Source organism: Etheostoma cragini, chromosome 20 (assembly GCF_013103735.1).
Source record: "Etheostoma cragini isolate CJK2018 chromosome 20, CSU_Ecrag_1.0, whole genome shotgun sequence".
Lineage (NCBI taxonomy): Eukaryota > Metazoa > Chordata > Actinopteri > Perciformes > Percidae > Etheostoma > Etheostoma cragini.
In genome coordinates, this window is record NC_048426.1 from 15,950,904 (window position 1) to 15,964,324 (window position 13,421).

The 13,421-nt window shown below is 40.0% G+C and overlaps 1 protein-coding gene across 11 annotated transcripts in view; it reads right to left on the bottom strand.

The window, feature by feature from the left end:
- The window catches only part of LOC117935927 (ryanodine receptor 3-like), a 103,798-nt gene that overhangs the window by 89,484 nt on the left and 893 nt on the right, over positions 1 to 13,421 (bottom strand). The window lies entirely within an intron of this gene.

The following is a 13,421-nucleotide window of genomic DNA, read 5'->3' on the forward strand; positions in this document are numbered from 1 at the left end:
AAAACATCTGTTGATGTAGGTCTTCTTTAGTCTGAAAGTTACTTAGGTTTTTCTTCTGGAACACGTCAAACACATTCTACACTTACTGCGGCGTCGTGTGTTGACCATTTACATATCTGTGCTTATCATCACATGCATTGTTTGTACTGTGTTATTGTTGAATACATTGTGAATAAATATTTCTAAAAATGAAAATTTTTGTTGAGTTTTTACACAATACTTTCTGACCTTTTCAAATCCCGACAATTAACCCACATAACAGAAAAGATTAGAACTTACTAAAAACTAAACTTAAACTAAGCATTTTCTAAAAAATAATAATCTAGCAAACCAGCTTTAAAAACTAAAACTAAACTGAGTTTGAAAACAAAAAGTCAAAACGAAATAGAAATAAAAACTAATGAAAAATGCAAAACTATAACTTGGTTTGGTACTGCCAATTTGTTTTGTTATGGTCAAATAAATTGTGGAAGATAATCGGGATATTAATTCTAAGCAAAAAGAATCGTGTTTTGAATTTTTCCCCGAAACGTGCAAGCCTAAGGGCAGCACAGACGAGAAGAAGGGAAAAAAGAAAGGAAAGTAGATTGGCATTGGAAAATCTCCTGCAAGCAAAGCCAATGCACCACCCATACACACAGCACTTTTCTCCACTTGCCTTTGTCCCTGTTTGACTCTGTTATACAGTGTGTCGGCTAATAAGTCTCCATCCTCACCAGGGGCCTGCTGCCAGTCAACAAGCTGGCCCACACACCGTGACTTTGTTCTGGACAGATTGATACAGCTGGTCGGGCACTGCTAAACAAAATACAGCTGGGCAGTGGTTGCACCCCCTACAAGCTTTCACTCCTGCCTTGTCTTTTACACATACAGAGACATAAAGAGAGAGACAGAGAGAGAGAGAGAGAGAAGGAACAGAAAAAGAGCAGGTGTTTCCCAGGCCTATTAGAAGGCTATTTATAGCAGTAATAGGAGAGGAAAGGACTGCAGTCTATAATGACGCACTATTAAAACATAGGGGAATTATTGGCCTAATCTGTTAATGCCTCCTGGTCATGTTAGGTGTAGATGTTAAATATGATCTTATGTTACAGTACAACTTCCTCTGAATCATCACAATCCAAAAGGATTTAGGATCAGGTCAAACTGTGTATGTCACTTCTGGTTAGCTCACCCACATACTGTAAAGGGGAGGTTTACTCCTCGATGCACCGGAATCGACTCCAACCTGCGGCCCTTTGCTGCATGTCATTCTCTCCCATTTCCAGTCTAAGCTGTCCTAAATAAATAAAGGCCTGAAATGCCCTCCCCAAAAAATCTTAAAACAAAACTGTATTGGTCACTTTAAATCAAGGTGGCTTAATGTTATAATCAGCTCCAGCAGTTGTTTTTTTTGTACAGTCTGAGGTGCATATCTTATTTCTTTCTTGCCATCTTTCTCTCTAGTAAAATGATCCTATAATTTTGGATGGTAGATTATGTTGGACTATACTCCTATGTACAGTGCCTTGCAAAAGTATTCATCCCACTTGGCATTTTTTTGGTGTTTTGTTGCCTCATAACCTAGAATTAACATGGATTTTTTTGAGGATTTGCATCATTTGATTTACAGAACATGCCCTCAACTTTGAAGATGTTTTTCTTATTGTGAAGCACACAACAAATAGGACAAAAATAACAAATAAAGTTCAAAGTTAAGTTAAATGTGCATAACTATTCACCCCACTAAAGTCATTACTTTGTAGAGCAATCTATTATAACCACAGCTCCAAGTTCCTTTGGGTAAATCTCTATGAGCTTGCCACATCTTACCACGGGGACATCTCCTTCAAGTTGGATCGTTTGTGCAGCAATCTTTAAGTCTGACCACAGATTTTCAATTGGATTGAGGTCCGGGCTTTGACGAGGCCATTACAACACATTTGTTTCCCCTTAAACCAGTCGAGTGTTGCTGTGTGTGTTTGGGGTCGTTGTCCTGCTGGAAGGTGAACCTCCTAGCTTCATATTTCGTACAGAGTAGTACAGGTTTTGCTGAAGAATATCCCTGTATTTAGCACCATCCATCATTCCCTCAACTCTGACCAGTGTCCCAGTCCCGGCTGCTAAAAAAACATCCCCGCAGCATCATGCTGCCACCACCATGTATCACTGTTGGGATGATGTTCTTTGGGGGATGTGATGTGTTGGGTTGGGTTTGGGCCAGACATTTTTTTTTCTTGGCCGAAAAGTTCAATTTTAGGCTCATAAGCTTAGAGCACCTTCCTCCATACATTTTGGGAGTCTCCCACATGCCTTTTGGCAAACTTAAAATGTGCCAGTTTGTTTTTTGCTAAGAGTAATGGCTTTCTTCTGGCCCCTCTGTCATAAAGCCCAACTCTATCTATTTGGTTATGATAGATTTGATGGTGTCACTGGGGATCATTAAAGATTTGGATAATTTTGTATAACCTTAGCCTGAGTTGTACTTCTTCATAACATTGTCCCTTACTTGTTTGGAGAGCTCCTTGGTCTTCATGGCAGTGTTTTGTTAGAGGTGCCTCTTGCTTAGGTGTTGCAGCCTCTGGGGCCTTATAAAAAAGGTGTGTAAATGTAATGACAGATCAGGTGACACTTAGATTGCACACAGGTGGACATCCTTTCACAAACTGTGTGACTTCGGAAGATAATTGGTTGCACAAGAGCTTTTTATGGGCTTTTAAAACAAAGGGTGTGAATACAGATGCACATGCAAATTTTCAGTTTTTTATTTATAAAAAAATAGTTTTATGTACATATTTTTCTCATTTCACTTCACCAACCTAGACAATTGTGTTCTGATCCACCACTTAAAATTCAAATTTAAAAAATATTGAACTAAAGGATGTAAGGTAACCAAAGAGGAAAAAAGACAAGGGCGTGACTACTTTTGCAAGGCACTGTAGTGCACAGTAATGCCTGCACTCATAAAGGCTTGGCAATTACATTTAATATAAATTATTGCCCTATAAATTTATTTTTGGCAGTTATGCTACTGCTTGTGTTGCTAGAGTGACTTCCTATTTGCATAGTTGATAGCTTAAGATTGGATGGTGCTACAAATGTTTCTTAGCAACTCATTTACACATTATTTTAGTCTCCACTAGCTGAGACATTTCTTGCATTTTAATGGTACAATCATAGAATCTTAGAAAACTACAAAAAAATAAGAGTGCGAGAGAGAGAGAGAGAGAGAAAGAGAGAAAGAGAGAGCAAAAGAAAGAACAAAAAGCAAACAGAGCTACAGAAAGCAGAACAAACACACATTAAAATCCACAGGCCAGAGTGACACTATAAATTAGTCTCGACATCTGCTAAAATTTCAGCCTCCTTTAAAGGCTTTGCTTGGGGTGCTGAAGATGACAGCTTTACAGCTTGTTATTGAACAGTGTCAGTCCCTGGCACAAAATGCTTGCAGCTACATTGTGGATTACACTGGCATGGATTCATAAGAAGGTTGGAGAAGCCTTCAGAACACATTTCTCATTTGTACACAGTGTGCTCTACCTGTAGATCTTAACTTAAAAATTAAAATGTCAAATAACGAAAACATCAAATCAAGTAATAGAAAGGTAAAATATCATTTTCAATGTTTAAATGCACGTTACAGTTCCTGTACCAATCTAATTTCTCTACACCACTATCTACAGTAAGATTTTTGCCCTCTGATAAACCTTTCCTTTCCTCGCTCTATTTCAGCTTGGTTTGCAGTAGGTAATTGGCTGAAAGGTCTATTGATGCAAAGTTGACTTTCTAAGAATAAATAAATAAGATAATACCACCAAAGCACTGCAAAATAATCTAATCTACAGTGGTTCAATAGTCCCATCCATATCTGATATTTTCAGGTGTGTGCGTGTGTGTGTGTTTGTGTCTCTCATCTGGCGCATATTGCACTTCAGACCTGGACTGTCTAATCACTGTAGGCAATCTAATTACACAATCACAATACAGCCATTCTATACACCTGTTAACAGCAGCAACCATATGAACAGAGGCAATCCATCACAGAGATTGGATGGATATGGCGATCACTGTGAGCCATATAGCTCCAGGTGAAAAATGGCTACATCTTAAATGGCACAGAAGGTTTGTTGCTTACAGCTCTGCCCTCCAACAGTATATTACAGCACAGATATTACGTTAAAGTATTAGCTCATTTAAAAATAAAGGCTGCTACGGGCTGTGTGAGGAGAAAGTTTAGGAAAAAACATGTTACTAGGTGAGCCCTGCAGGCAGATCAAACCCCTACCAGGTCTAGAGGCATTTAGCCTGTCTGCAAGCTTCAGTGCCGTTGGAGCAGAGAAGGGAAGCTGTAAAGTGTTTCATTGCACCTTGCAGCATTTCTTCTCTTCCCCGACGGTAAATTTAATGTGAAAGGCTAAGTAAGCATTTTTATGTCACTTCCTTGCTTTAGGCTTACGCTGTCTATACCATTGAAGAGACACAAAGGAAACACAAGGCAATGGAACATCTCTGTGATGTTTTAAGTGCTTTGACATGAGCCAATGCAGTGACTATGGAAGAAGATTGAGCTAGTATATAGCGCTTTTCCTTACTTGACTACATGATTGCATTGGTGGATGCTAAGGGGCAATATGTGACAGCCATATAGCTGGGGCTTAGGAACAAACTTCCCTTTCCTTCTGCTTCCTCTCCACAAAAGTAGCCTCCGTCACCGAGGGAATTGAGACTTTTTGTGGCAGAACACAGCAAAGTGAATTTTGGCTGCTTCTACTTTCTGACATTCAATGTGTTGTATTTCTTGAGGAAAGAGCCTTTTTGGAGGTCCAAAGGAAGAGCAGCCCAAACATGTGCATTTGTTACCACCCTGGTTCCAGGAAGCTAAGCCTGACTCACAATTTCAACTGTGTGACGCTGGAGATAGGCCGAAGGTGTGGAAACGGAAAAACACCTTGCTTCCAGGTCAAGAAAGTGGATGTACTGGAACAGTGATTGCAGGTGTTTCAGCAAAGCAAATGCCTGTGCCCAATCCACAAGGAAAGGATGGTATCTGCTGTAGTATAACTCAAACTACAAAAGTTCAATGTCTATAATATCTGCCTGCCCGTGTGTTACAGAAATACTCAACATTTTGGGAAACACCGATTTTTGTTTTCTTGCTGGGTGTGAGATGAAACAACCTATACCAATCTTATGTCTACATGTGTATGTATAAAGCTGACGGTTACTTGCCTAGCATAATGAGAAACAGAGGACACTACTAACCTGGTTTCATTTGTACAAAAAACTAAGTTTAAGAAAAACACAACTTGCAGTGCGGGTTGTGTGCAAAACTGTTTCTTAGCCAGGAGCAGTGACTTCCCAGAGTTAAGGCCACTAGTGAGATCAGACTCAGATTGTATACAATTAAAACAAACGTGTTAATTAGTCAGCTTTAGAAATGCTAGCTTTAGTCATGGAAAGACCCAGACTAGCTGTTCCCCCCCTAGTTCAAGTATTTATGCTAAACTAAACTGCTTAAAGCTTATTTCTTAAAGCAGGGGGAAACAACTAACCTGACTCTGCCCAAAGGTAATACAATTTTCCCCTGCACCTCTAAAGCTCACTTATTAAACCATCAAATCTTTTTGGTTTAATCCATAAAAAAATGCTGTAGATATTCCTTAATCTGGCCCGTCAGTTCCTGGAGTCTCAGCAAATGAGATATCAAACGTTAATGAATACGTCTTTGTGTTACGATTCATGTAAAATAACCGTCTGTTTACTCCCATTTCAGATTAAACATACAGAGTATTTCTGACCTTCTCATCTAACTCTTGCCAAAAAAGCTAATAAAACACTTTTTTTTTTTTAAATGTTAAACTATTAATTTAAACAGACTCGTCAAGTGTTCACATTTAGTCCATGCTGGGTAATGGAGATGAGCTCCAATTACGCTATATATCCCACAATTCCAATGCTCTGAAGGGAACATTGCCCTCAGCAATTAGCTCTTGCCAAGAAACACACATCTTTATATTCAAACGAGATTAGCGTTTTTTTCCCCTGTTCTGCAGAGACCTGGACAGTGTAACAGTATTACACTTGTTCCTTATATAAAGTATGCACTAACAGTGATCGCTGTGTCAGCTTCCCCAGGATAAAAATATCCATTGTCCTTTAAGGCCTGACCTGACTGAAATTCTTAAGAGCACTCATCCACATGCTTGCCCAAAGGAGAGCTGAGATTGAACTGCAGCTGAGACACCGCTGTGTCAAACTCTATTTGTTTGGGGACCGGTGACGATGCCCACGTGAAGGGTTCCGGTGTCAAAGCTGATGTACAGCTGAGACTCGGAGAAACGGATCAAATTGGAAAATAGAGGGCAGATAGAAAGAGAGAAGGCGTTCAAAATCGTTTGACCAAATTTAGGGACACATCACCCTGAGCAACATAAAAGCAGGTAAAATACAGACAGATCACCTTATCTGGGCTCAGATTCGAAAGACAGCCTCCTGTTATATTTTGACGGCATCAAATATCAACCTCTGTAGCCCTCTGATTTGTCATAAATTTCAGCAAGAGGCTGTTTGGAGCTTGGTGAGGTACTTTTGAAGTGTCAGCTCCTCAGCTATACTGCCATTGAATCACTTCTGTAAGTTGGAAGAGAGTGCTACCAGGAGCTGAGAAAAACATACTCAGCTCAGTGAGGGAATAATAAAAAAAAATGCTCCACTATCTCTATACGTTACCTCACCTGCGGGGCTAGAAACAGACCTAAGCTACAGTACAATTCCATGTCAGCAGACAATACTCTCAAAATGCGTTGGGAACTGATGAGGGCTATGTGCTGGCATTCATGTGTATGTCCATGTTCATGCAAAGCCCACGAATCTTCAACCCTGCATGGTGGTAGGGCTGGATAGAGCATTTCTTTAGAATACACATGGTTGACTCTGCAGCAACAAGACCCAATAAAGAGGGTGATATCTGCTCGCCTGTGCTGGCGTGGTGCAACGCAGAGGTTGTTAAAGAGGTATAAATCTTTTATGAGGTGGGAAAACGCCAGCGTTGTCAATATCAGATGGAAAGGCAGAGACTGTGGCATCCGCTTAGAGGGAGGACATCACTGGATTTTCTCAAAACAGCGATTGTTGTAGCCCCGGATGCACCTATGTGTGAAGATCCTGCAAATTACTCAATTACGCACTTTTAGTTGAGTCAATAAAATGCTTCACTAACATGCTCTGGTGGCACTGGAGTACCTTGCCCACAGCATAACGACACGGGATTACATTTTCAGAAGACTATTGAGGTTTGCTTAAAAACTCAGTAAACTCAGAAAGGTACTCAACTTTCCCTTACAAAGTGAGCCTCAACAGCAGCAGATTGCAGCAGTAAACACTCCTCTAAACGGCCTATTAGGGGCACAGTGGGGAGACAGAACATTGGACATAATTACGATAGATCTATGCTAGAGCTGCTTTATGTAGGAGGAGAATGATTCACAAGCACAGCCAAAAGTAGTGAGCGTTTTAATGATTTGTATCCATGGTAAAATGTTTGAAACACTGACATTGTTTCAGTGGAAACTGGGAAAATCCTAAAATGTTTCAGTTGCACAGTACTATCAGTTAAGAGAAGTTTTTTCTCAGAAAGTGAACTACTAGACACAACACTTTCTCTTGGTTTAGTTTTACATGTTTCTTATAACAATGTAATTGTGTTAATTAATTTGCATTCCAAAACCAGATGGCCGCTCTGCTACACTAGTCTATCCACATAAGTAACTAAATACATCTTCACAGGAAGCCATACGTTTGGTCACGGCTTCAGATTTTAATCCGTTTAATCTGGCAGAAAGTGGAAAATGAGCCAAACCTTTTCTCCCTGGATGGATTTGGTACCATGCTTGCACCTAATTACAATTGAAGAGGTTATTCTATGTTTTTGTTTTGGGTAAAAGAGCAGCAAACAGTAACACCTTGAGAAGGATATAATTGATGCGGTGCAACATAACCCACTGTAGCTCATCATCAAATGATTGAGAAAACAGATGAAACTGGGAGAGCTTGACATCACCGGGGAGACTCACAGAAACAAGCCTATTGTATGTCTTCTTTTCTTGATTAAGAAGAACCACAAGCTTGCATGTAGCATCCACATGTATTCTACTTCTGCCATACCTATCACATTCCTATTTCAAAACTGACTGAAATGTCAGACATTTTAGGAAATAAGCTTTCTTGTGACGAGTCAGATAAGAAGATCAATATCAGGGTCCTATCTGTTCAAAAAGATACAGAAGCAGCGGGCTGTTAGCTTAGCACAAAGACTGGAAGAAAGGAGAAAGAGTTAGCATGACTCTGTGTAAAGGTTAAACAAAGTCCACATAAAGCTCTTCTATTAAAATGTTGTTGTTTTTACAATTTGACAGAGGCTACAGTAGCTCCCCATGCTTCCAGTCTTTATGCTAACCTAAGCTAACTAGCTACATATCAATTAATCCTGTAAAATCGGGGAAGATAATTTGATTAAAAGGATGTGACATCACTCCGTTAAACCACGCAGTATTTTAGAAATACAACTTAAACAACAGCCAACAAGATAGCAAATTAATCAGTGCTAGGTGTTATGAATGAATGTGCACTCAACTGTTTTGAGAGTAGCAAAAAGAAGATTATTTTAGAAGGTGAGAAAGCAACACACAAATAAAGGGGAGGGCACACATTGTAATCTACCAGTGACTAATGGATAGCCACAGCCTTTTGGAGTGCAGCATATTCAGAAATACAGCCTTGTATGTGTGAGCCAACACTAACTGCCAAGAAGCAATGGCAAAGAGAAGCAGAAATAGCCCTGCTAGCTATGAAGGTGGTGGCAGAGCCTATGTTGCAAGTGCACATATGGTTTGGGTTCAATATTGATGGAAAATATTGGTGAGAAAAAATAAATAAAAAAAGAAATCGCAATTTTATAACAATTTATCATGCAGGCCTAGTTGGCGGTCTACAACCAAAGAGAAAAGAACAGGGTCTTCTTTGGGAGGCCACTTCCTACGCCTTCTTATTAAATATTCATGCTCTGAAACACCAGATCAATCAGGCCTGCTTACTGCATGCCACTGACATTATTGAGGAAATTTCTTTATTTGGTGGTACGATCAATAGCTCATTACAGCAGCTTTCCTCTGGGTTGTCTCTGGGCAAGCTTGCTGGCTTAATTCCCTCTACATCACAGGCCTATCTTATCCGTCCATCTTCATCATGCAACACAGAGAAACAGCCTTCTGCAGAAGAACACTTCCCCACTAACCCTTACACAAGCTTACTTTTCTGCAAGTTGACTTTTTGAATGATACTCAGATTATGTTAATGGAAGATATGAAAGAAATCAATACTGCAGTAAGGATATGGAAGTATGTGCAGTGCAGAAAAAGAGTATGTATTTGATCAACACCATGGATTATAAATGATAGAACGATGCTTTCTTGAGTAATTTTAGTTGCAACTCATCAAGGACAAGAGAACCACTATGATAAAACTGAGCACTCTCAACAGGAAATCAGAGGTTTTAGTTAGTTTTTTTTGTTTTAGTCTTGGGTTTTGTCTTCTTTACTGTGCAATGCAATTAATAGTATGTTCAACATTAGAAATTATTTGGACACTACGTACTTTGAACCTGTATTGTCATTACAGAAGCATGGTAACTTTTGGTTTTAAATAAATGTATAATGTCTCATGACACTTTTATAAAATCCCTGTCAAAAAAGTTTTAAAGGCTATTTAAGTGGCAACCAGGTTATGAAAAGCAAAAAAGTATAAAGAAATAGAACCATTTGATTTCATACTGGCCCGGAAATAATTAAATTACATAGAAATAAGGAAATTCAAGTATACTCTACGCCATTCAGTAACAGCTGGTAGAAACATACGGCAAAAACACTCGACAGGACAACATTCCCCTTTGCAGGACAAGAAGAATTTTTCATGGTTTCATGAAATCTTCCGATTGAATCTCAGTGCATAAATCTTCACCATTATGCTCGAAAGCCTTCTGGGTTGCTAATGAAACTGAGCTATTACTTTTTTAATTCAACCATGAAATGACAGCAGACCTCATAATAACATTAAAGCTCCCCTCCTTAGTGTCAAGCAGAATGTGATGATGTGCTGAACTGAATTCCCATCGGTGGGAATAATTTCATGGTGATCTCCAATGATTATACACAGGGCAAGTGACACAGTAACAGGAGGAGCCAAATACGAAGTAAGTTGAGTGTACTTGTAGCACCGAAATTATGCACAAACAAGTATCAACTTAGATCTAGTAAAAATAAAGTAGGCTTGTGATGAAAGGTCAGCAGTAACCTGGAACACTTGTGCCTTGGCCTTACTAAAGAGCTTCTGTAGAGTTTTATGGGAGAGCACACTGCAGATCAAGGGCACCTTTGATTGCCTCTGGGCCCGTGTGGAGCAGTTAGATTCTGCCTCCACCCTAACAGGATCTCTCGGAACACCATTTCAAACTGGACTGAACATCCTCCAGTAAACATACAGCACAGCAAAGAGAAGCACATGGTAGCACATGTCAGTAACGTTTAAAGCTACAATAGATCACAATGAATGGTATGTGAAAAGAGCCAAAGGGAAATGATATATATATTTTAAAAAAAGCAGGAAAAAGTGAAACCGAAATGTCAAAAGGGAGAGAAGAGCAACAAAAGAACTAGAAAGAGACACTCAGCAGGGTGTTCACAGAGACAGATGTGGGTGGAGGCAGGAGGCACATAATATATCCAAAATAACAATTTACTGCTTTACGGTCTTAAGTTTTTCCCTCTTATGTGGTTAATGTTTTGGTCCGCCGGTTTGGCCCGTTGCATTACTTCTGTATTGGCGCATTGACAGTCATCTCGTGGATGCAAAGAGAAACCAGTGCCTTCGCATAAACAAGCCAAGCACTGCCACAGTGCATTAGTCACAGCCCTAGTCTGGCCTTTTCAAAGTCACCACTCCCACTCCAACTGCTAATAGATCACCAGAATCTGATATTTGACTAGCAGGGATCCTCGCAACAGAGAAGCTGTGTGCGTGTGCACCACATGCTGTAACATGTCTTTACTAATAAGTGGCCTTCTGTCAGGAAAAAAAAAAGTTTGGTATGATTTCCTCCTCTTTCTCTACTCTCATGACATTGCACAGTAGGCAAGCAATTCATTTCGAAAACTACTCTTACATAATGAGCAGCCTGAGCTATGTAACTATAAGTTGATATTTTATTCACGGCTTATAATGAAGCCAGTCCTGCTAGAGATTGTGCATCTCAGGACATCCAATTTCCAAACAGTAAACATTAAATTCCTCCAGAATATATGCAGCTTTATTAAAGTGTTGGTGCGACCCCTCGCCCCTCTGACATTAAACAGCAGTTTGGGGAAAGCTTTTCTCAGATTCTCCTTGCTCACAATCAGCAGCGTTCCTCTTCCTGTAACATCAAATTACCCGTGGCTGTGATACCCTCGCTCTTCCCTTTCTTTCCTCACACTGAGTTTATAGGCAACAGTCCGGCAGGGGTAATTCTGCTACCACTCCAGGGAAATTACTTTGTGCTGTTGGAGAAAAGGCAGTTTGTGAACTGCTTTATCAAGCTCCTTGACTCCAATAACAAGCAACATTTGGATGCCAGCAAGAAATATACAGCCTCTACATATCCTCAGACTGTCTGCCAATCAGTGCCACCGACGTAAAAAAACCAAAATGCTAAGTTAAAAGAGAATTTAGTTTGGTGCCAGTGTGTATGTCTGTTATTGAATAGGCATATGTGCATCCAACTGAGCATCTGTTTCTGCAGGACAGACTGTAGATAAATGTGTGCATATGTGTGCATGTCCTGTACATACTTTGGTGTGTGCATCTGTTCTATTCCTCTACACTGAGTAGTTGAGCTGTGCCTTGCTGACACTGATGAATAAATTCTGCACAGTGCTCTGTTGTGGCACGTCTGGTGCAGCCTGACTGCACCACACAGCTACAGCTCTGCATTTGCATCTCACACACAGATACACACAGATACACACACACACACACACACAGTCAGTTGCTTTCCTGTGTAGAGAGATGCAACAAGCTGCTACTAAGCCCTTTTTAAAGCAACAGCAGTTTCCTTTAGTCAATGTCATTGCAATTCTTTCCCCTGAGTTACATCTGGGGGGAAATTGCTCCCTGTGAACCAGACAAATGGGACCAAAACAGCCAAGCGAGCAAAAACGATTAAATTCAGAACTCTCATGAAACTTGTTCTCCGAAAATCCTGATTGTGGATTGGTTTGCCATTCAAGCCCAGAAACGTGGTGCTGAAATGTCAGCTTCTTTTTGGAGTGGCAGGAATGCTGATGGGATGACCTCTGTGTGCTGTGGTTGGGGGACTGCGGGACAAATAGGGGGAGGTATCAGCTTTTTCTGAGAGAAAGGAAGGGATGTTTTAAAGATCACTACCATCCCTTGGGGTAGTTAAGCCTTTCAATGCCAAAATACTGCCTGAGTCAAGAGTCCATCACTTACTGTATTTTTTGTTATCTGATACCTAAAAGGTACCGTTATGAAGCCTCATTGTATCTGCTTAAATCTTTGTGGACACTGTTGTTTGCTGGGTAAAATATAGCCGATAACTAGGAAATTACAGAAGACATTGCCTTCTAAAATGTGTCTTAAAACTTAAAAAAATGAATAAGTTACTGTAACTTACATATCCAGAACATCCCTGCTCCGTTTACCTCAAAGTCCAGAAGGTTAAACATCTGTGAGTAGCTTTATAAAAAGGTACCTACAGGCAGCAGTGCCAGTGGTATGAGCAACCAAACACCTTCTGCTGTCTCTGGGTCTCCAGTGCTCGGCTCCTTCATCTGTCCTAGACGAGTGTGTATTTTCAGACACGATATGCCTCTCAATGCATTTCACCAAAGATGGGCACATCATGTCATCATCATCATCATTTATCTTTTTAACAACAGCGGAACGTGTTCGTCTCTGCCACTCATTTTCAACAAATTGTTAATATTTTGATAAACGGCAAATATTTTCACTCTAATGAAACAAAATCATGGTATTTTCTTATAAGCATATAATACAGACTATTTATGACCAAAAACTAAGACAGCATTAGTAACCCGTGGTGTAGCAATACTGTATTTTATTCTTAGTTCATTGCATAGACCTTTGCTGCTGCACAGGAAACCTGGGTTGACGGTCTGGGCAGGCACTGCCAGGGAAGGCTACGTTTGAATATATTATAATGCAGCATGCACACTGGTTCAGAACTCATTTTTTTTCCTAAAAGAGATTTCAGTAATGCCACAAGAGCAAACCTTTTAATTATGCGAGTTATTTATGGAGTAAGAACACTATCAAAAAGATGTATGCGTAACTTTATGTATTCATATTCGTATTTTTAAATTCATATT